The following is a 23,653-nucleotide window of genomic DNA, read 5'->3' as shown; positions in this document are numbered from 1 at the left end:
AAACTGAGATTTATTAGGAATGAAAGGAAGTCCCAGGAAATAATTGTGAGCACTCAATCGTGGCAAAGCAGAGAGAGGCAATGCGGTGCCTCCAGATGTTTTCATCACCATTTTTTAAACAATTCTCTGCATGGGCTACACTAGTGAGAGCTAAATGGAAGTTGAAGTTGAAAAAAAGTTAGATGATATCAGAATTTCTATCCTTGTAATACAGAATGATACTGGAAAAATCTAACATTTGTGTCATCATATAAAAGTATTCTTACTTGTTTGTGTTATTAAACATGACTCTTACGCCTAATGTGCATTCCTAACCTGTGTTTCCTTCCTCTTCCCCTAATCATTTCCAGTAAAAGATGTCTTTATTATCTTTGGTTTCTTTATCTATTACATCATTCTTCCTTACACTGGCTCTTCTGCAGAGGCAGGGGAAAAAAATGATAGGCATAGATTCACATGCAAGGTGTCTGGATGGAGAAAACAGCATTTCTCTGGCATAAATTTGTAACTTCAGAGTCCAATGCAGAAAAACAGCACAAATATTGAGAAATCTCTCCTTTTTGCTGTGACTTCTTTCCTCCACCTCCCACTGGATGTAACTGGAGGAATCTGAGCACTAAACACAATTTATCAATCAATTCCAGATGGAGTTTCTCTCCGGTTCTTTTTTTTTGGGGGGGTGGGGTTAGGAAAAGATGATGGGGTAGCCAGTTTGGCGCAAGAGTGACAAATTATGGGAATCCCATTTAGACTCTGGAAACAGAACAGACAGTAAAAACAATGATCTAAACAGAAGAATGGAGTTCCCTCTCTCAGCAGAAAAATGCCAAATGCATTCCTAGGACAAACACTCTCAACAGACTGAGAATGAATGCAGATTTCGCAATGGCTCCAGTCTCAGGGATAGTCTAATGAGCAGAAAGAATAATCGTGAGAAACAGGAGGAAGACCAAGACAATGGTCACGGTAAAAGAAATCTGAGTTCAAAGCAGAAATGAAATCTGAGAAAACATCTGAGACTTCAGATTGTTCCTTGGAAGAAAAAGGAAGGTGGGGAGGAGGCACATTCAGGCTTGAAAGATGCTGTTATTGTAATCCTATCATCAAAGTAACATCCATTAGCATCCATAATTTTTGTTTCCCAGTCTCGTCTACCCTGAAAGGCTGCAAATACAACATTGTAGATTGTAGATTGAAATACATGACTGCAAGCTGACTAAAGTGTCTCATTCTTGGTTACAAAATGGGGGGGCCAACACAGCATCATGGTTTATTTCCTCATGATCCCATTTGATAGAAAAGCTGAGGCAGATTAATGACCTAAAGCAGCAGTGTCAAACTCAATTTCATTGAGGGCTGCATCAGGGTTGTCGTGTCCCACTCCTCCGCTGACGGCCGGGTCAGGGAAATCCGAATCAGGCTTGCCTCTGCAGCTCTGCCCAAAGTCCTAGCAAAGTCCTCAGAGCAGGCAGGAGACCAGTAAGTGACTTCAGCAAAATAAGTTCGACTTTTGCCTGACTCAGAGACTGCCAGAAAGCAGATCCTTTATATAGGCCATGGGGTGTGGCTCCATGACTCAGCACTCATTAAGGCCTGCCCCTCCCTTCCTTCTGTTGCCTCCGCCTATCCAATCTTCTGATGCGAGGATCACTCCAATCAGCTGTTGGTAATAAACCTTCCTCAGGCTCACATGCTGTGGAGGAGGGGGAGGGGTCTAGCTGCTCCGTTTGCCTGGGCATGGAGTCAGGGCTGGGGCAGGGAGGTGCTCCTTCTTCTGCAGTTTGTCTGGGCATGGAGCCAGGACTGGGGCCGGGAGGCATACATTCCTCCGTGTTCGGGAGCAGATAAGAAGGCCCCGGCTGCTCTGAGGGCGGGCAAGACACAACAAGGGTTGTGTTTGACCTGGGAGGGCTGGGGGTGGGCATGGCGGGCGGGGAGGGGGTGGGCAGGGGTATGGTGTGCATGGCTGGGTGGGTATGGCCATGGTGGCCGTGACACAGGAACACACTTCCACACACATGGTTTTATACACTTATAACAATAGAGGCATACATTCCAGAATGACTATTAAATTAGAGAACAAAACATCATAATTGATTTAAGGATCAATTTATTAAAATATTTGATTATAAATTGGATGATAAAATTAATAAGTAATTTTCATTAGCACAAAAAAATTGTAACCCACCCACCGACACATTGTATTTGAAATTTGAATGGAAGATGCTTCTATGTTTGTATGTTTTAAAAATAAAAAACTTTAAAAAAAATAGAGGCATACATTTCTGTGATTTTGTTTTTTTAATACTTAACTTGATCTACTTGATCATCTCATGAGAGAGAGACCAGATCAAGAAACTGACTCCATAGGAAGACTAGAACTATAAATTATTGACATAGGATATAGTAGCAGAATCCTGCAAGCCTGAAAAGTAGAATATTTTACCTTTCCTCCCTTTTATAACCTTCTGAGTCAAGGACGGCCTCCTGCATCACTCTGGAGGCCCCGTTTTAGGCCTGGAAGGCCTCCTGCAGCACTCTGGCAGCCAAAACTGGTTGCAGGAGAGTGCACGCAGGCCCCCCAAGCCCCATTTTTGCTAGCAGAGGCATTGGGGGGGGGCTGGTCCTTTGCTATTTCCAGGGTGGCCCCACGGGCCAAATCTAAGCACCCCACAGGCCGGATGGAGCCCATGGGCCTTGAGTTTGACACCCCTGGCCTAAAGGATTCATTAAGCACTCCAGTCCCACTGTAAAGAATATTATGCCACAATGTGTAAGAAAAAAATACATACTATAAGTAATATACAATATAAATATAAATAATTGAGTAGAAGCAGGTGTCCCCAAACTTTTGGGCACCAGGAATCAGTTCTGTGGAGAGAGTTTTTTCCACAGACCAGAGGGAACGTGGTTTCGTGTGCTGCCTGCATCCCATGGATGGGGCTTCGCTTGTTTGTGCAGCCTGGTTTCTGGCATGCCATGGACCAGTGCTGGTCCATGGACCAGGGGTTGGGAACCCTTCAAATTCCTTCAAGCTGCATTCATAGAAATCCTCAAAGTACTTTCAATTCCCATAGCATTCATACTTCCACCATAAGTAAGCTTTTAAAACATACAGAGAGTTTTACTTAAGGCTGATAACTAGGACTTTGGTTGCTGAATTAGTAAAGAGTAAGAGAGGACTGGGAGGCCAAAATCACTAAAGATTAATACTTGCACAGAATTAAAAATGTCAGAAACTGTGCCTCCCCTGTTCTCAGCTTCCTCGACGCTGGGCATATTGGGTTAGCTAAAATGGCCCTAAAATGCAGCACACTGAATAAAACTAATGCAATTTGGGAAGGGGAAATAGATTTTCATCATTATTATAGGAGTACTGTAGGTCAAAGTATTAGATCAACCTTGACAAACAAGCAACCATACAATTCATAAACAGCTATGTTTCATCCAGTGATGGGATTCAGCCAGTTCGCACCACTTCGGGAGAACCGGTTGTTAACTTTCTGAGCAGTTTGGCAAACTGGTTGTTGGAAGAAATAATTAGGGCAGAGAACCGGTTGTTAAATCACTTGAATCCCACCTCTGGTTTCATCCAATAGGAGACTATAAACAGACAATGAAACAGGAGTAGCCCTTCCAAATTAAGGCCTGAAGTTTCAATTTTTTGATACAGTGAACATAAAATTCAGCACATTCGACATGATTAGGAAAATAAAAAGGTTTATCTCATATAAAAGTTGAAATTTGTACCAGAATACTCTATAGCATGTCACAGTGCACTAGAATAAGCAGAAATATGAAAAACAAAGATGGAATATATATTCTACAGGCCTATAGCCAGCTAGAGGGACCCAAAGAAAATGTTGCTTGACATACAAGTTAACAGTATTGATACCTGACATTTTTACACTAAAGCAACAATGTACTTGCCTATTCGTCTGGGGCTGCCAGACTACAGCTCCTTTCTTCATCTTTCATACCCTCTTTTCAATGGCACACAGATATCATAAAGCGGCTATTGGTTTTCTAGCCTCCAGAGGAAGTCTGTATGCATACATATTTCAAAGTTGGGGAAGGAAAAAAAAATAAGAGAGACACACGAGGCAACTCCCTCCAAAAAGCATAAGTAACAGCTCTTCCTAAAGTTTCTGCTTGAAATAGCTGCTTCCAGTTGTTTGATGCCAAGGCAGACAGTAGCTGCCTTAAGCAGCTGCCTTAGAAAGAAAGAAAAGAAAGAAGATATTTTTCTGAGGGCTATGTCCAGCATTTTCAAGATGATCTCTAAAAGCAGCCTTGGAGAATAGGAAGCATGCATATAGCATTTTGATGCAATGCCTTGAAGCAGTCACACTTCTTTGTAGGAGAACTCTATCAAATCCTGTTCCTGTTAAGAGTGGCGTTCCTCAAGGCAGCGTTCTTGGACCAGCACTCTTCATACTTTACATAAATGATCTCTGTGACCATATCTCAAGTTATTGTGTTCTCTTTGCTGACGATGTCAAACTATTTAACACTACCAACAATACTACTATTCTTCAAAAAGACCTTGACTTTGTGTCAGAATGGTCTCAAACTTGGCAACTCCAAATCTCAACCAGCAAATGCTCAGTCTTACATATTGGAAAAAAGAACCTTAACACTAAGTACAAGCTCGATGGACATTACCTTACAGACGACCCCCACCCTGTTAAAGACCTTGGAGTTTTCATATCAAATGATCTAAGTGCCAAAGCCCACTGCAACTACATCGCAAAAAAGGCTCTAAGAGTTGTAAATCTAATTTTGCGTAGCTTCTTTTCCAAAAACTCTACACTACTAACCAGAGCATACAAAACATTTGCTAGGCTTATTCTTGAATACAGCTCACCTGTTTGGAACCCATACCACATTTCTGACATCAACACAATTGAACGTGTCCAGAAATATTTTACAAGAAGAGTTCTCTACTCCTCTGAAAACAACAAAATACCTTATGCCACCAGACTTGAAATCCTGGGTTTAGAAAACTTAGAACTCCGCTGACTCCGACAAGACCTGTGCTTAACACATAGAATAGAATTTTATTAGAATAGAATAGAATTTTATTGGCCAAGTGTGATTGGACACACAAGGAATTTGTCTTGGTGCATATGCTCTCAGTGTACATAAAAGAAAAGATACGTTCATCAAGGTACAACATTTACAACACAATTGATGGTCAATATATCAATATAAATCATAAGGATTGCCAGCAACAAGTTATAGTCATACAGTCATAAATGGAAAAAGATTGGTGATGGGAACTATGAAACGATTAATAGTAGTGCAGATTCAGTAAATAGTAACAATAAATAGAATCATCTATTGCAATGTCCTTCCTGTTGAAGACTACTTCAGCTTCAATCGCAATAATACAAGAGCAAACAATAGATTTAAACTTAATGTTAACCGCTTCAATCTTGATTGCAGAAAATATGACTCCTGCAACAGAGTTGTTAATACTTGGAATAAACTACCTGATTCTGTGGTCTCTTCTCAAAACCCCCAAAGCTTTAACCAAAAACTGTCTACTATTGACCTCACACCATTCCTAAGAGGACTACAAGGGGCGTGCATAAGAGCACAAGGTGCCTACCATTCCTGTCCTATTGTTTCCTTTCATATTTTTTTTTTGTTTACATTTATACCCCGCCCTTCTCCGAAGACTCAGGGCGGCTTACAGTGTATAAGGCAATAGTCTCATTCTATTTGTATATTTTTACAAAGTCAACTTATTGCCCCCCCAACAATCTGGGTCCTCATTTTACCTACCTTATAAAGGATGGAAGGCTGAGTCAACCTTGGGCCGGGCTCGAACCTGCAGTAATTTCGGGCTACTGTGTCAAATTAATATAGTTATTGCATAATTGTGCTCATATATATGCTTATATGATATGTAGTTGTTTTATGTTGATGCTTGTGTATATTGTTGTGACAAAAAAAAAAAGAACACACTTGTCCACCCCAGCTACTGCTTGAGTCCAGGATGTAGCTGCTACACAGTGAGGCAAAAGTACTGTTATATTCATGCTCTCTGCACTCTGAAGCACCTTTTGAAGAATGAATCCAAAGCATTGAACATATAAAATTTTCTGCATCCTAGCTCTTCCTTATAGAATATAGATATATTATAAAGCTTTTAAGAAAGTGTATGCACTGTTTCTCCTTAAAAGTGGGGAAGGAATTGTTCCAATTCCTTCATGCAATGCCTATTATCCCAGAGCTATAATTGCACTCAACAATGAACTAAAGGGCCATCATCAGTGAGCTGTTGGACAGCATTACTTGGTTTGTTGTGTGGATGTTTGGGTGGTTTAGGGTTGGGGAATTTGTGGTGGGTGGGGGGGTGTCTTTGGGTGTTAAGTGAATTTCGTTGTATGGCTATACTGTGTATATTTGTACAATGACAATAAAGTTGTTGTTATTGACATCATCATCATCATCATCATCATCATTATTATTATTATTACCTTTATTCATTAAACATGAAACTCAGTCAACTAAACACTCAAAAAGGCATCACAAATACCATTGATTGGTGCTAATGGTTGATACTGGTTGCAGCTAGCGTCCTAGGTATCAACCAAGTACCTTCTTAAGATGTACGATGTTCCAAGTAACACAGTTTTTTGCAGTTCCGCTGGTGTTATTGCAGGAAGATGCAATTTGTTGATGTATCTTACAAAATTCTTGGACATGGTATCAAGTGCCCCGATGGCAATGGGTATCACTGTTACATGTTTCATCCATAATAATTTTTTTTATTATTATTTACTTTATTTATTAAACATGAAACTCAGTCAACTCAACATTCAAAAATGCATCACAAATACCATTGACTGGTGCTAATGGTTGATACGGGTTTTTATTATTATTATTGTTGTTGTTGTTGTTGTTGTTATTCTTATTATTGTTGTTGCTGCTGCTGCTGTTATTATTATTGTTATTATTATTGACTAGCAATCATATCACTAGGAAGGTTGTCATCCCACAAGTCTCAGTCTCAAGCCTTTTGATTTTTTTAAAAAAAACTATTAACGTCAGCAAAAAATAAAGAAAGAGAAAAAGGAGAGTGGGAAAGAAACAAGGTTAGGATTACAAAAAAAGAAAAAGAAGAAGAGGAAAAGGAAAAGGAATAATTTCCAATTTTCTTCAGTACAGATACAAATAAAAAATATAACAACCTTTAACAATAGTGTTTGTATACATCATAAGCAGGTTCTCGTGATCAAATCCCAAAATTAAAAAATTCATTTCTTTTTGTTTCAAGCAAAAAAAAAAAAAGTATTTTCCAGGTGGAAGCAAAGCTGGATAAAATTTTCTTTAATCAAAATAGTCAATTTCACCATCCCAACCAACTTCATTAACCACACCATCCATTCTTTCATTGTGGGAATCAATAAGCCCTTCCATCTCTCTATATATAAATGCTTTGCTCTTCTTAATCATATATTAGGGGACTGGATGATTAGGGGACTGGAGGCTAAAACATATGAAGAACAGTTGCAGGAACTGGATATGCCTAGTTTAATGAAAAGAAGGACGAGGGGAGACATGATAGCAGTGTTCCAATATCTCAGGGGTTGCCACAAAGAAGAGGGAGTCGGGCGGGAGTCGGGTGGAAACTGATCAAGGAGAGAAGCAACTTAGAACTAAGGAGAAATTTCCTGACAGTTAGAACAATTAATCAGTGGAACAACTTGCCTGCAGAAGTTGTAAATACTCCAACACTGGAAATTTTTAAGAAAATGTTGGATAGCCATTTGTCTGAAATGGTGTAGGGTTTCCTGCCTGGGCAGGGGGTTGGACTAGAAGACCTCCAAGCAGTGGTGGGATTCAGCCAGTTCGCACCACTTCGAGAGAACCGGTTGTTAACTTTCTGAGAAATTTGGTGAACTGGTTGTTGGAAGAAATCATTAGGGCAGAGAACCGGTTGTTAAATTATTTGAATCCCACCACTGCCTCCAAGGTCCCTTCCAACTCTGATATTATTATATAAAAACAAAGCCCTGGTTTTATCAAGCTATCCATCAAACTTTAAAAAAACCTTTAGTTCTAATTGTGCATTTATTCCAAAAATTATCTTAATTAAAGTACATATCTGATCCAAGTATTTCTTAGATTTCTCACATATCCACCAAAGATGATAAAAAGTAGTTTCAGACTGATAAACAATTGCTACCAACCTGTCTTCCATTGAGGACCTGTATACTGCACAAATCAAAAAGAGGGCTGTGAAAATATTTACAGATCCCTCACATCCTGGACATAAACTGTTTCAACTCCTACCCTCAAAACGATGCTATAGAGCACTGTATACTGGAACAACTAGACACAAGAACAGTTTTTTCCTGAACGCCATCACTCTGCTAAACAAATAATTTCCTCAACACTGTCAAACTATTTACTAAATCTGCACTACTATTAATCTTCTCATCATTCCCATCACCCATCTCCTTCCACTTATGACTATATGACTATAACTTGGTTGCTTATATCCTTACGATTTATACTGTAATTGATTGTTTCATGATTGCTTAATTGTAGCCTATGACTATCATTAAGTGTTGTATTATTAGGTGTTAAATCTGTACCCTATGACTATCATTAAGTGTTATAAGTGTTGTAGGTATCTTTTGATGAAGGTATCTTTTCTTTTATGTACACTGAGAGCATATGCACCAAGACAAATTCCTTGTGTGTCCAATCACACTTGGCTAATAAAAAATTCTATTCTATTCTTCTATTAGATTTCCGACATATATTTGACATACCCTTGCGAACCTTTGACAATTTATCACGTTAAATACCAATGTAGCATCATCATATAAAAATTTCTTTTCAAGTTGTAATTCGATGTAAATTTCAATCCTTCACTCTAGATATTCTTCCATTGATCAAGCACTATATTGTATCTATTTAGTTATACAGTATTTAACTTATTCACCATCTATATTTAGGGTAGCATGCTCATCATTATAGATTCAATTCAAAATCAGTTTTCTCATTGGTAAAATCAAAATTCTTCTTGTCCATTTTAAATCTTCTTAACCACTGAGCATAAGCAAACCTTTGACAAGTATGAGTTTGGGAGTCAATCTTGTTTTATACCTATTCCAAACCTAACAATGTGATTTTGGAAATCCATATTAACCTTAACTTTGTTGTACCCTGGGCAGTCATGCCACACAAATCTCAAATCATGTCCTTCCAACTCCAATAACCTCCTATTTCTCAAAGTCACCCCCAAGCCTTTCGATCTTGAGTGGACATCAAGGCTGCCATTTTACTTCACTTTTCAGCCTTGATTTATTTACTTATTTTTATTTTGTCGAACACATATTAAATAATATATATAAGTATAAGCATGAATTGAATACATAAAATGAATACAATTAAAGGAAACATTAGGACAGGGACGGTAGGCATCTGGTGCTCTTATGAACGCCCTTTACAGACGTCTTAGGAATGGGGTGAGGTCAACAGTAAACAGTCTTAGGTTAAAGTTTTGGGGATTTTGGGATGAGACCACGGAGTCTGGTAATGCATTCCAGGCATTAACAACTCTGCTACTGAAGTCATATTTTCTGCAATCGAGATTGGAGCGGTTCACTTTAAGTTGTGTGCTCGTATATTGTTGTGGTTGAAGCTGAAGTAGTCATTGATAGGAAGAACATTGTAGCAGATGATTTTATAAGCTATGCTCAGGTCATACCGAAGGCGGCGTAGTTCTAAATTTTCTAAACCCTGAATTTCAAGTTTGGCAGCATAAGGTATTTTCTTGCAAGCAGAGGAGTGGAGGACTCTTCTTGTGAAATATTTCTGGATGCACTCAATTATATTAATGTCTGTAGGTTCCAGACAGATGAGCTGTATTCGAGAATTGGTCTAGCAAATGTTTTGTATGCTCTGGTTAGTAGTGTAATCTTACCGGAGAAGAAGCTATACAAGATTAGGTTTACCACTCTTAATGCCTTTTTGGCAATGTTGTTACAGTGGGCTTTGGCACTTAGATCATTTGATATGAGTACTCCAAGGTCCTTAACAAAGTGAGGGTCATCTACAAGGTCATGTCCACCTAGCTTGTATTTTGTGTTCTGATTCTTTTTGCCAATGTGTAAGACAGAGCATTTGTTGGTTGAGATTTGGAGTTGCCAATTTTTTGACCATTCCGACACAAAGTCAAGGTCTTTTGAAGGGTAGCAGCATTGCTGGTAGCGTTAAATAGTATAACATCATCGGCAAAGAGAATGATGATGATCCAGTTCAAATAATTGACAGCAACTATAGAAAGATATACAAAACCCTAGAGTATTGGTGAGAAAGGCCGCATTACTCTTGTCTTCTTTTGCATTAAAGTTTTTTTCTGAGTCACTTAGTGCCAAGTTTAATAACGATTTGCATCAGTGGGTAAGCATTATTCTATTTCAAGGCTAAGTCACGAATCCTAAATAAATCCATAAGTCAGAAAAAACCTTGAAACTACAGTATTTCAGTGCATTTAGAAGGGGACATAACACTGTGCCCCAAACATGAAAGAAACCCTACTCAAAATATGATCTAAAGTCTTCTACTACATCAAGCAAAATATAAGCTTTGTTTTGATTTCAGACACATCACAGTTTTGCTAGCAATCAGACACCTCAGCTACCAATCTACTCCAAGATGCGCATTGAACGGAACTGATTATGGCCCAATTTGGAAATACCGCATATGAAAGGACCCATGTGGAAATATCCTCATTGGTAGGTTTTTCTCACTTTCTCATATTCACTAAACCATTGTGTCATTTCAATGAGTAAAAAAAAAGGGGGGGACAGGTATCAATGAGAAGAATTGCTGGCATTCTGTTCCCACATTTTTCAGATCTTTAAAAGTCTTTTTTTTAATTATTATTTATTAAACTTAGACACTGCCCAACTTCAAATGACACTTATAAATTGAGAACATTGTTATTTCATACACATACACATACACATACACATACATGTTTTTTGTTTTTATGTTTCTGCACTTTTAATGTTGTTGTGAGCTACCACCACCCCTGTTATACTTGAAGATAGGCAACCATACAAATATATAAATTTGAATAAATAAATAAATAAAATATTAAATGGACTGACAGATGGATAGAATGTCTAATACTAACATGGCTTCCATCTACCCCAAACTCAGATCCTAAAATCAGTTCCTCACATAGAAGCCCTTTATAGAAATACAAAGGTAAGCAGGCAACTTTTAAGTCAAGCTGTAGCTCTAAAACCTTGGTGATACCAACCAACAACATGTCAAGCCTGAAACTATTGTGCTAGGCAATATAAACCCATGTCAATCTGTTCCTTCTCACCTTCCTAAAGTCCACCTTTGTCCTTGGAAAATATCCAAGCAGATTGTCAATATAGAGAAACAGAAGATACTCTGCACAGCCATTTAGGCTACAGATTGTTAGTTTCCCTTTACAGAATTGGTATGACGATTAACCCAGAAATATGCCTGGTGTAAAACATTGCTATGAGAAAAAAAGAAGTTATTTCTGCTATGTTCTGGTTTATAGGGTCTTTGTGGGGTTGCCTGTCAAAAAAACCTCCAACTCTTACCAGTCTCAGAGTGCCTAGGAACCTGTTTGTTGCAGGCCATTTCACCTTAATTAATTACAGGGAGCGCAATCTGGATTCTGATTCCTTTTGAAAGAGTTAAGCATTACAAGCCCATTAGACAAAGACTCCAGTAATTACTATGTCAGGAAAGGTTACAGTAAGGGGAAAACTGTGGGCTGACACAGTAGGTAAATCAGGGTAGAATATGGGAAGCAATTAAAATGACAAGAATTTCCTAAAGTCAACACAATTATTTGGTTCCTCTTAATTTTATCAAATCAAATATATTTCTTTAAAAGAGAAGATAAAGAAACATCTCTCCCTTTGAAGAGGATAAAAAAAAAGACAAGAAGTGGAGAATAACTATAAAGGACAAAAGTCAATTTCTGGAAGAAAAAAGTAAGTGAATCATACCATACCAGGGGTGGGTTTCAAAACACGTTGCTAACGATTTGCTCGTGGGCGTGCATGTGACACTTCTACACATGTGCAGAAGTGTCCAGATGGGTGGGTGGAGCCTCCTGCCACTGCTACCATTTACCCAATCTGAGGCGAACCGGTAGCAGCCCACCACTGTACCATACCACATGCGGATAACGAGGATGTGTATTTTGGATACAACCATATTTCATACTATTTAAAACTCTTTACTGTTTAAGTAAAGAATGCAGTCCGTACTGATTGCATCCAAAAACAACTGATGGGCATGTGGCTGTTCACTCCTACCGGTAAAATGACTGTGTGCCCTGTATTGGAAATCCTCTATCTGAAGGGCTTCAGAAAGCAGTCCTCTCTTAGAAGACATTCCCAGGTTTTTTAAGGTTCAAGTATCCCAGAATTCCATACAGTGAACATTCAAAAGTAGTAGCTAGATAGCCTGCCAAATATCCACCTAGTCACAGTTCTCTTACTATAATAAGCCTTTTCCCAATTATATTAATGGTAATTTTCATATTTGCATAAATTAGCATATGGAAGCTCCATGCAGTTCTACAACTTTTATAGGACAATGCGTTTTTACTTTTTTTTTTTTAACTGTATAAATGGTTACCTTATTGAACCTTATGAGATTCTAATTTTGATAAAACGAAGTGAAGTAGAGAAGTAGGCAGCTGGACTGTTTTTTTTTCCCCTGGAAGCAGATTAACAAACCCTTCTGCTTTTTCATCCATCTGCAGATGGTATAGATTTGACCATCACACATCTGTTCATGTTTTACAGGGCATCAAGGAAACAGGGATAACCAAAAAGAAAGAGAGGGAAGGCAAGACCAGAAGAATAAGAAACAAGAAGACATAATACTTAGATGTGTGCCTCACACACTATTAAATTCTGGGTCAATCCAAAGTGAACCCAATACAATGGCAAACTAAAATAGTGAGCCTAAGATTTTCATACCATTTTCCCCCTCTTACAATGTTCTGTTCCTTAAAAGGATATTTCACCATGAATAGATGTGTTTCAGTGGCTGTGTTTGTCTAACATGCTATGCCATGGTTTGTTTAATTATAGTTTATTGCAGAAAGCGCACAAGGCATTACATGAAAACTGATTTCCTTTATGCCCTAACCCCAAAGCTACAACTCTTAACTCACTATTCTGCAATCTTATATTTACAATTTATCCAAAAGGAAAAGGATTCTGAATTTAAGAACTTCCCTCCCACCCCTCCACTTAGAAAGACTAGACAGAAAATAAATTATAAACACAAATAATAGTGGGAAACTTTTATGCTGGCTTTCTACAGCTTGACACAAAATGGACTTTGGTTGCTAACCATTATTTTGTTTAAAAGTAGTTTTCTGTAGTTTTATTCAGGATGTTGGTATATTGTTTTCTAACTTGTTTTTATTTGATTATTTTGAATGCTGTGAGTCACTCAAGTGAAATGGATAACCATGCAAATAAATTCAAATAAACAAACAAATAAAACAAAGTCTTATATCTTACCCAGGTATCTTACCTTTTCCAATTCTCCTGAAACAAGTCCTAGAAATCCACCCCCTCCCCAAACAAATGGATCCCTGTTACTCACTTGTTAGATATGGTCAGAAACCAGACTCCAGGAAAGGATGGTGGAAGAACAAAAAAAAATATTAATTGTATTAATGACTTGTTGAAATTACAAGTCTATAAAATAAGGCAATTTATTGCAGTGAATTGTGCCCTATCTGAAGATTCATCCACTGTCTCAGGCATAGAAATTATGGAAATCAAAAGTCAGCAAACATAAACATATGCATGTTTATTCTATATTAGATCCCACTGAGTTTTATACCACTTTGAGAACCACTGACTTAATTCATGTGGAATATTCTCTTTTCTTTCCTTAGTGCTATTGCACTCTAGCTGTCCAAATTATACTGGGAATAGAGGCAGCAAGGACCACTTTTTTCTGAATTAAAAAAGAAAGAGCAGATTAAAAAAAAAAACACCTCCCAGACATCTTATTTTTGAAAGCAAAGCCAGATTTCGATGTTGTTCTTCTCTGACATTGAAAACTATTTAGAAAATATACTTCACTTATCATCAAGCCAAAATCAAAGTTACTAGCTAGGAATTCAGGGAGGGAGGGAGGGAGGGAGGAAGGAAGGAAAATCACCAATTGAACAACCAACAAACCACGGCAACGCTATGAGGACCAAGGAAAATTGATGGTTTCTCCTTCTAAGTGCACCTATAGCAGTGGTTCTCAACCTTTATAGTGTTGTGACCCCTTTAATACAATTCCCCACGATGTGGCGACCCCAACCATAAAATTATTTTCGCAGCGATCTCAGTGCGCCTCAGCAGCCGCAGAAGGGGCAAAAAAGAGGCAAACTGTTTTTTTGAATTTATCACGCCTGAAGCCATATTGGCTAGCAATCTGAACTGCTTGCGATTGCCTTGAGGACGGAGGCATTAAAGCGGAGACTCCTCCCCTATTAAGTTTATCGCGCCTGAAGCCAGATTAGGCTAGCAATTGGGAGTGATTGCTTGTGGAGTCAACCATTGGAGCGTGATTCTTCAACTCGCAAGTATACTTCCCATATTTCCGATGGTCTTAGGCAAATCGTCATTCAACCCCCAACGGGGTCGCGACCCACAGGTTGAGAACCGCTGACCTATAGGATAACATGGGCAGAAACTTGCATTTACCAGTACATATGCTATAGGCAATTTTATAGGTACGCACAAAATATTTCAAATCTACATGCTAATAAATCTAGTATATAAATAAGGTGTGAAATTTAGAAGGCTTTACTGGTGTATTTTGCCAGTCTTTTGCTCCCCTAAATGAGCTGTTTTGTAAACTGAGAAAAGGAGCCTGTTTTACGTCTTAAGAACTTGGAGCTTTCCTTTGGAGGTAGTTTGTAAAAAGCACAGCATTTCCAGATTTTTCTATGGCAGGTTTCTGAGAACTACTGCAAGCAGACTTGATCCATAATGTAAACAGTGTGCAGTGAAGTAAACCTACAGCCAGAGAAAAGTGGGTGGTTTTTTTTTTGCTGTTGTTATGCATGGGTTATGTTGAAATAAATTCATTTGGTTGCTGGTGTGGCTGTTCTTTTGCTAAAAGATGTTTTTTACTCATATCCTTGTTTTTGTAATATTAATATTTTAGACAAAAAATTCATTCGTTTTTTAAGATTTCCTTTGAGCAATTTTTCTATAGTTAGCAAATAGGCAGTCCACAGCATGGGCTGTCATGCCTATACAAATATGAAGTGATTTATTTCAAGTCCCTATTGTTCTTATAACAGGACACTTGAAACATATGAGGTGATTGCTCCATCTCAATGAGGAGCACTCAAGTCATTCAGAGTTTTGTTTTGTTCAAACACAGCCAACTTGAAAGATTGCATTGCAATGCAGTGTTGTGAGTAGGGTTAATATGCCCCAAATTCAAAACAGAACACTTTTTCAATTTCATAAATGTGCTGTTCCATCCCAAGGGGCAGACCCTATTTTTTTTCTTCTGTTGAATAGCAACTGGGTAAATTGGAAGTGCAATATTCTATTTGCTGCTTCAGCAACAAGGTATTCTTGCCTTGCAGACTGAGTGTTTGGAAACTGGAGGTGGGGTTGAGAAGACTGATTGCACTCCTCCTGATGGTTCACAGAGTGACATGTGTCCTTAAAGATCAAGTTCAGGCCCTGCTTTTTCCTGGGGGCAAAAATGAATTGCAAGAGATAGTGAAAGAGAGAAGAAGATTTCTATGAATTCCCATATCGGTCCAAATGGTAAATGACTTATTTTTGCAGATTATTTATTTATTAGTGTGAGATGCAGTCCCAGCAGTCTATTTATTGTTGTTCTTGCTGGAGATGCTCCCTTCCTGACTACTTCAGCAAAGTGACACAAATGGATAAAACTATTTGGAATTGTCAAGTTAATCATGTATGACGTTATGTTCGCTGACAAGGATGCCTGGAATTTCATTGAGCTAAGAGACAGATCATCATCTATTCAATCTACCAGGATATCCAAAAGGTTTCTGCTTTCTTGGAGACAGAAGCTGCTGGTTTCTATGGAGAAGAAGACTCTTAAAGGCAAACCATAGGCCAAGTTTGGTATTTACTGATGTCTTTTCTTCGTTCTTCTGAATTCCACAGGAGCTCATCAAACCATGTCTTACGTTTCAATTCATGTGAAGGTGTCCTGGTCCTTTCCATGTCCCACAGACCAAGTCTTACAGAATTATTTTCTACAGGTGGATGTAGAAAAGCAGATTTAAGCCACCATAATCAATGTGTAGTGGAATGTGTACAACATTGCTGTTGTGACCCAGGACCAAGTAGGTAGTAATAAACTTAGTCCATGGAAAAACAAACTTTATTCGAACAGCTGGGAATTACTTCATTCCCAGCATCGGTCAACTCAAAGTAAAACAAATGCCTCCCAACACAAATTCCTCAGTTATCTCACAAACCTTAGTCCAATTAGGCAAACTGCCAAAGGCCCTTCCTGGCAAACATCCAGAAGCCACAAAAACAAAGACGTATACGAAGCAGAAGACGAAGCAGAAGACGCAGTTACAACGTTGTTTTCCGGCAAAGCTGAAACGCCGGTGCTGGTCTGTTTTAAGCCTTATGGGAGGGGCCAATCATCTCTTGGCCCTACTCCCAAGTTGTCCTCTCTGCCTGAGCTGCTCTTGCCTTCTGGCAGCTCTTCTTATGCGTGCATTAGGAACAGGCTCCTCCTGTTCCTTTGCCTCACTATTATCAGTCTCTGGAGGCTCTGAAGTCCACACCTCATTTCCCGATGGCCCTGGCCTCACCTCAGCCTCATCTCTGTCTGACTCCATTGCCAGCTCCATAGGTTGCTGACGGACCACAACAATTGCAGCATTTTACTTCGGAAGAATGTCTAAGACAGCCAAAGTGATAGATCATGTCTGCCTCAAGTCCACTAGGGCTTGTTTTCTGCTGAGTGCTGCTGGCATCTGTGGAAGAATCAGCGTCTGTTGTGCTGAAGATGAAAGAAGGAGGGCAAGGGAAAAGAAAGCCAACAAAGCCTTCTGGGATCCTACCAGCCAAAATCAAATCTCCAAACTGTCTTGCATGTGCAGATTCAACTGACATCTGGCTATCTGGATTGCTAGCATCAGGTTCTTTCCAGAAGGATAAAATAGGGACAAAAATCAGCTTCCATCAGGGGAGAACTAAGCTTGTGAGCTTCATAAAGTCTGTCTTCAACTTTTCACTTTCTGCTGGCCAAGATCTTTGGAGCTTAAGGATGTGCATCCTCTCACCAAAGGCCATGTGAACCCTGCATTGCAGAAGAGCTACATCTGCTGCCATCACATGGAGTTGAAGATAAAATTATCTCCTAATTCATATGCCTACAAAATAGACAGGCATATGCTACCACATTTTGGAGTTTGCACTGATCTTTAAAAACCAACTGCACACAGGTTTAGAAGACCAAAGGCCATCTATTCAATGTTTATCCAAAGGAAGCCAAGATGGAGGCCATGTAGAGGCCAAGCACATACCATTTGGCTTGAAATACTGGCTTTCTACTAGGAATGCAATTAAAAAGGTATTTTTTTTCCAGAGTTACTTCTGCCATTTCCAATTAATAATAAAGTGCTGGCCCAATATTAGAGATGTGCAAAATATTCCATATATAACCAGATGGTTCTGAGTGGTTGTTCATGAATTAACACGTTACCTTTCTGATGTTTTGGTCCATATATACATGGAATGAAAAGGTGCAGTTTTATTTCTGATAATGACCAAAAAGTACAGGTTCTGGGTAGACATAGCTCCAGTGAGGGGATATTAAGGCAGAAGTCATTGTGAAGGTGATGGAGGGAAGGGAAGGCTTTGGGGAAATTGAGGATGGACAGGCTAGAGTCATGCACTACATTGGGAACTGTTGAAGGGAGAGGGAAGGCAATACATACCAGCATTGCCCTGGTGCCCCAGAAAATCCCCTCCAGCTTTTGTTTCAAGGAAAATTCAGAACAACCAAAATGTTCCTACTTTTGCTTTGGTAAACCAGGGCCAACTCAATATCATTTTTCAGATTTTCTATTTTCTAGAATGCAGTCAGGGTTGTTGTTTTTTTCTCCTGGGTTTCAAACATTTTCTGTATGATTCACAGCACTATCCCGATGTGCCACAGTAGATGCAAATCTGGAGCAGACTTGGGAGTTAAAAGTCATGCCAAAAGAGGCAGTGGCAAACCAAGGAAATTGCGTCCCCCTCAGAGAGTAGAGCTCAACTTCAGCACGTTAAGTTACGGTACTGACTAACGTTCACAGGAACACTCCAAATGGTGTTACGTTTTCTTGGATTTCTGGTGAAGTTCCTGCCTCTGCTCTTTTCTGGAGAAAGAAATCACAATGAACTTTAAATCAGATAGCAGGGATTAGGAACTATTGTGCTGATTCTGCCTGCCCAAGGTCAAGAACACACAGACACACACACAGAATCCCATAGAGAGGAGCTGGAGGCACAGATCAAGTGTAAGGCTCGTGGAATTTGGGCCTTCTTGTTGGCATTTTGTCTCCAAGATTCTAGCCATTAGTTTCTTGATAGGAAACACCATTACTTTCATATTTCTCCAGTCCTTTATTTTACTTAACTGTTTGAAGAATATAAGTGAAAAAAGCATAAGGAAGGAAATACAGAACATATATTTTTTAAAAAGGTACAGATAATTAGCCCTATTGAACTGATTTAACACAGTTAAAGACAGATAAACACAGAACTGATTTAACACAGTACAAACCATTGGCAAAGCTATAAAAAATAAAAAAATATGATAGATCAGTATGATTAGATTGAGATATAATTCTATAGATGGAAACCCAATTTATAAATGTGACACAATCTGCAACTAGTGTTATAATCTAAGAATGGTTTCTAATTAGACTTAAACTCTATATGAGATGTATTATTATATAGGAAGTTATTCTGGACCTCAACACATACTCCCACAATTTAATTAGGCATTTTTCCAAAGAAGGTCTTTTCCAGTGAAATCCTTGCCGCCATTAACATATACAATGTGAGTTCAGTGTAATTTGAAGGAAATGGTGAAATTGAATAAGAATTGTAAATTATAACTTTCTAAAATCCGTTCCACTCTTCTATGAATTATGTTCCAGTATAGCTGGCCTTTACATTTCTACCACTTTTTAAAAAATAATAATAAAGAACCCAACTAAGTCATTACATTTCCAACATTTTTTTAAAAAACTATTATTAATTACTATGACTACTATTATTTTTGATTTATCAAATTGGAAAGAAAATCTAATGGACAATTATAGTCTTGTATAATTAAACTATTTTTTTTAAAAAAAAATACAGGTCTATCTGACTTTTGGCAATGTCTGTATTTTGAATGTCCATGAACATTTCTCCAACAACCAACTGTCCATAGCAGCTTGTTAAGTAGCTTCTTAATTGGTCTTCTAAAAGAAGCTTTTACAGCCACTGTCAGCTTTTTGCCATTTTCACCGAATAGTTGGACTATCTAATATGAGGACCCAGATTGTTGGGGGCAATATGCTGACTCTGCAAACCGCTTAGAAATGGCTGTAAAAGCACTAAGAAGCAGTATATAAGTCTAAGTGCTATTGCTTATTTCTCCCATGCCGTTTCCTTGAGGTATGTCTAAACAGGGCCTTTTTGTTATGCCTTCAGCAACCTAAGAACGTTCAGTGCTCCAGCTTCCCTGACTCATTATCTGCTTATAATTTCCTTTCTTTTCTATATTATTGGTCCCTTACCCCTGGCCCAAAAAAATCTATTATTTTTTTTAAAAAAGACAACTACAGGACATGGAAGAAAGAAGTTCTTCCATGTTTAAAAGTTAAAAAACAAACAAACCCATAGCTACATTTAAAAGATCAGCTAGCTAATCTCAAAAAGCTAAGCAGAAAAGAAACCAGTTGATATTTTGATAGGAAACTACCAGGGAATCTCATATTTGCAGAGAAGTCAGTGAAACCTTCTGGAAAAAGTCAGGGGAAAAACGCATCTGTATTGCTGCCAAGAAAACAATATGATCAGGTTCTTGTAGTTAAATAAATCAGGCTCTATTTGAAGGAGACTTTACATTTTTATTGATCTATTTTGCTGTCTCCCATTTCTTGCCTCATAATCACTGCTTGTAACAATGCCTTTAGGACAATTTTTTTCCTTAGGAATACCCCACCCAATTTGAACTCCTTCGTTATTTGTTCCTGTTGTGGGATTCTATTTATTATGGTTGTGGATTTATAAAATGAGTTTTCCTGAAGATGAAACTGAAATACTTTGGCCACCTAATGGGAAAGAAGGACTCACTGGAGAAGAACCTAATGCTGGGAAAGATTGAGGGCAAAAGACGAAGGGTATGACAGAGAACGAGGTGGCTGGATGGAGTCACTGAAGCAGTAGGCATGAGTTTAAATGGACTCCAGAGGATGTAGAGGACAGGAAGGCCTGGAGGAATGTTATCCATGGGGTCACGATGGGTCGGACACAACTTCGCAACTAACAACAAAAAGGTACATATTTGATTACAACTCTAGCATCACACAACAGCATCACTTACTATTGTCAAAATAGCAGTACAGACAAATCCTTCCTTCATTAAAATTTCATCATGATAAAAACAACTGGGGAAAAAAAAACAGGTTTAGTAGAGTTTGTTTCGCAAAAGAAATCAGGTTAATTAAAATGCCTGTTATCATTTTTCTATGCTTACTTGGAATATCTGCAGTTTGCTTCTGGCAAATATCATATTCTCATCTTGCTGGAAAAAATATGTTCTCTTAAAAATTTAACTATAAAAAGCTTCTTATTTATGTATCTTCAGTGCATCCTGAAGGTGTACTGCTCCTGGATTAGAAGAAATTGCATGGAGAAAATGCCAACATGCTTGACCAGCTAGGAATCAGGATTCTCACTGAAGAGATTCAAATGCTTGCAGCCAAACTATTTGGAAAATAATCAGTGGCCCCCCAAAAGTACTCAGGAATAAAATAAAATAAAATAAAATAAAATAAAATCATGCAAATTTGAAGAACATGTTAGCTGCTTGAGTACATTTTTTTAGGAAAGAAACGTATCATTTGTCAAGTTAATAAATCATCCACACGAATTGTTGTTTTATTAATGATGCATTCAGCCCAACAATTTCAAGAAAGGGAAAAGCAAGGAATGAAATACATTGAAGAAGCTTATGTAATGGCTTCAAATGAATTTGGCCGGCAGGAGGAGGTTTAAAAGTCAATCAAGCATTTGATTCCACCAATTCCACTAGGAATTCTGCCCCCAAAATAATTATAAATTTGGTCGGCTTTAATAAGGAAGACAAAGCAAATGAAGGAGGAATGCTAGCCAAGAAACTTATTTAGTACAGCTACCTCATGGCACAAATTATATGTGTCATCAAAATAATGGGAATTTTCCACTCTGATTTGATGGAACTTTAGTCCCATCAAATGTACCTATAATTGAATCTGAAGCATTATTTAGCTATCTTTGCAGTAGGACGAACTTTGATTCATGGAATTTGGTTTTTATTTTTAGATGCAACCTTTCAGGTGACTATTCTTAATAAGCTTTCCATTTCACCTCCAAATTCAATGTTCCTTTCAGAACTGACAGCCATTTATGGAGTGCTGTTTTGGCCACCATACTTGGCAAAGACTGATGACAGAAAGAGCTCTCTGGAGCCTGGAGGAAGGTGTGAACAGTGAGCATGAAACACAACTCCTTTTTGAACTGCAGTAGCAGGCAGCAGTTAATTCAAGGTATCTACTCCAGTGACGGTATCTTCTCAAGAGACAAGAAAGGTAGAGGGTGTTCTCAAGATACCATGACCCTCTACCTTTCCTATCTGTTTTGTGCTTCCCATCTTTTTATAGGCAAAATTCTCCCTTCATTCTTATATACTCCCCCCATTTCCCCCCTCATGACTGAAACTGCATTTCACAGGGCAATTCCATGTACTCAAGATAAAAACACACACACACACACATACATACACACCAGTGGTGGGTTTCCAATTTTTTTACTACCGGTTCTGTGGGTGTGGCTTGGTGGGCGTGGCATGGCTTGATGGGCATGGCAGGGGAAGGTTACTGTAAAATCCCCATTTCCTCCCAATCAGCTGCAACTTGGGAGGCAGAGAGTAGATGGGGGCGGGGCCAGTCAGAATTTTTACTACCAGTTCTCTGAACTACTCAAAATTTCCACTACCGGTTCTCCAGAACTGGTCGGAACCTGCTGAAACCCACCTCTGATGTGTGGCTGTTGTGGCAACCCCATTGTCATGTGATCAAAATTCTGTTGTGGCAACCCCATTGTCATGTGATCAAAATTCAGATGCCTGGCAACTGACTCATATTTATGATGGTTGTAGTGTTCTGGGGTCATGTGATCACTTTTGAAATCTTCTGACAAGCAAAGTCAATGGGGAAGCCAGATTTACTTAACAACCATGTTCTGCCATGATTAATTAACAAATACAGCACGAAAGGTCGTAAAATGGGACAAAATTCATTTAAAAAATATCTCACTTAGCAACAATAGTTTTGGGGTCAATTGTGGTCATATGTTGAGGACTCCCTGTAGTATATATAATACACTACTTAATATAAATACTTAAATACTACTAAATATAAATAAATACTACTTAATATAAATACTTATATAAATAGAATATTGTATTCCATTTATATTATATTCTATTTTTCTTCTATGCGAGAAAACATTCTGCACAACTTCAAATCATGTCCTTCAGATGGATTTTGACTACACATACCAGAATTCCCAGTCGGCCTGGCCATCAAAACTTTAGTCCCTGAACATCTAGAAGGCACCACATTGGGAAAGACAGACTAGAAGAAAATTTATAATTAAAGGCATGATAATCCTAAACTACCTGAGTACACTCTGCCTGTCCACAATGGACATGCTGGTACTGAATTGCCTTTTAAGAAAAGAAAAATGGTTGACAAAGAGGGAAGCAAACAAAGCAGAAAATGAGAAGGTTGGAAATAATACAGTATGGATTCTCTACATACAAAACCATATTACTTCCAGGTAAGATGATTGATGAATTGCCTCACCCAACCTTCCTCAATTTGGTGCACACCCTCGCTCTACTACCTCATCACACAGAGACAGAAATTCTAGTCTCAATTGCCATTCTAAATTGAGACTACCTATCTATAGAGATTGTTATTGCAGCTGGCTGGAACTATGGCAAGTGAACTCCAGACTGGGAGAGCTATCATACTCTCATTAAAGAGGGGATTATTTTAAAGAATGTCCAGGGTATATCCCCGCCCCCCTTTCTGATGGGATCACAGATTGCTGGCGATAATATTTATTTTCAATAAAACCTGCTCCTTGTCAGAGATTTCCTTTTGCACTGATGTGACCTTTGCGTCTCTGGAGACATATGGATGTCTCAGAGATCCACTCTCATGGTTATAAAAAACAGCAGCCTATTATAAACAAGCACTTTCCTCTTAAAGGGAAAAGTCAGCAAAGCAAATACTGAAAACTAATGATGGGGAGCAGAGGGCAGAGGATAATTAGGA

General features: G+C 38.5%; 1 protein-coding gene across 2 annotated transcripts in view; it reads right to left on the bottom strand.

Moving 5' to 3' along the window:
* The window catches only part of CACNA1G (calcium voltage-gated channel subunit alpha1 G), a 491,081-nt gene that overhangs the window by 363,722 nt on the left and 103,706 nt on the right, over positions 1 to 23,653 (bottom strand). The gene's annotated exons all lie outside the window — the stretch shown is intronic.

This window comes from Ahaetulla prasina, chromosome 2, assembly GCF_028640845.1.
Source record: "Ahaetulla prasina isolate Xishuangbanna chromosome 2, ASM2864084v1, whole genome shotgun sequence".
In the NCBI taxonomy this organism is placed as follows: domain Eukaryota; kingdom Metazoa; phylum Chordata; class Lepidosauria; order Squamata; family Colubridae; genus Ahaetulla; species Ahaetulla prasina.
Note: the sequence above shows the minus strand (reverse complement) of the source record. Positions and strands in the feature narration are given on the sequence as shown.